This window comes from Orycteropus afer, unplaced genomic scaffold, assembly GCF_000298275.1.
Source record: "Orycteropus afer afer isolate SDZICR_OR568_19922 unplaced genomic scaffold, OryAfe1.0 scaffold01217, whole genome shotgun sequence".
Classification (NCBI taxonomy): domain Eukaryota; kingdom Metazoa; phylum Chordata; class Mammalia; order Tubulidentata; family Orycteropodidae; genus Orycteropus; species Orycteropus afer.
In genome coordinates, this window is record NW_006922804.1 from 161,022 (window position 1) to 162,219 (window position 1,198).

General features: G+C 41.2%; 1 pseudogene; it reads right to left on the bottom strand.

Annotated features, from left to right (window-relative positions):
* Window positions 1-60: 60 nt before the first annotated feature.
* LOC103213030 overlaps window positions 61-1,198 on the bottom strand; it is a 1,349-nt pseudogene continuing 211 nt past the window's right edge.

The window sequence follows — 1,198 nt, forward strand, 5'->3', positions numbered from 1 at the left end:
AGACAGGACTAATATAATGTCTTGAAATAATGGATTGATGTCAATTCTCTGGGTAACTGCTTAAAGGGGTTTGGTTCCACCAATGAATAGAGTTCCTAATTCTACACTAATTCATCTTTGGGGACATCAATCTCATCTCCTTGTTCTTCCCCAAGCTTCTTCCACCAGGGTGCCTGCAAGTGCTTCAATATAGTGACGTGGACTTTCTTAGCTTTGGCTGCTACAAGTCTGGATCCATTAATGAAGAGTTCAGGCTCTTGTTCCTGTCCTTCAGACTTGGTGCTCTTATTAACTTCTCAATGCTGGTGCTTATCTGGGCCATCAGAGCCTCCCTATGCCACTCGCCTCTCTCTTCTAAGGCCCTGTCCATGAAGTAGTGTGGCAGTCATTTTTCAACCTGGGCGTGGAGCTCCCTGCTGGCCACATCTGACATCAAAGAGCTTGGATATCTTCTCACATAGTCATCCACTTGCTCCTTCAGTTCAACTCCGTGTGTATCTGTGAATCCTTGGAGTCTTTACCGAGGAGTAAAGAGCTTCTTTGTCTTACAGCAGCTTTCCAGGAATTTAAGAGCTGCTTTCTGAAGTGTGACAGGGGCTGTATATTCTGTAAGAGATGGTATCTGTTGGTGAAAATTTTTCCTTTGGGAAAAAAATTGTACCCTTTCCAATGTTTCTGGATAATCAGTGCTTATTTCTCTTTCATTTTCTGATTGTGTTTTCCCACCTGACCTGGATGAACACCTTTGAGCATGTTTAGTCATAATTCTTGGGAAAGTCTCATGGCTCTGTCTTTCAAGTTGTAATTGTCATCTGTGGTCCTCTTATTTCTTCAGCCTATCTAACTTCGGCCATATCTTTACTCATTTAGCTCTAAAAGTCCTTTGCAAAGTCGTCACAGGACACGGAAGCTTCCTTGTTCTCTTTCTTGTCTGAAAACACTTCCAATAAATTTGAATCACATAAGCTGCTTTATCCAGTTTCTGCTCTTCTACCTCCTGGTAGACCTTAGGACTTAAAAGACCAAGAAGCTATCTGAGTTCTTCAATAAATTCTGTCCCAGCTTCCTGTTTCTTCTGTAAACTTCTGAGTCCTTTGTAGCAGGTACTTAATCTCAATAAAATTAAAATTTCCTGATGTGATTGAGCCACCAACAGTAGAAGCTTTGTAGCAGTTTTTTTTTTTATGATTGGACTAAG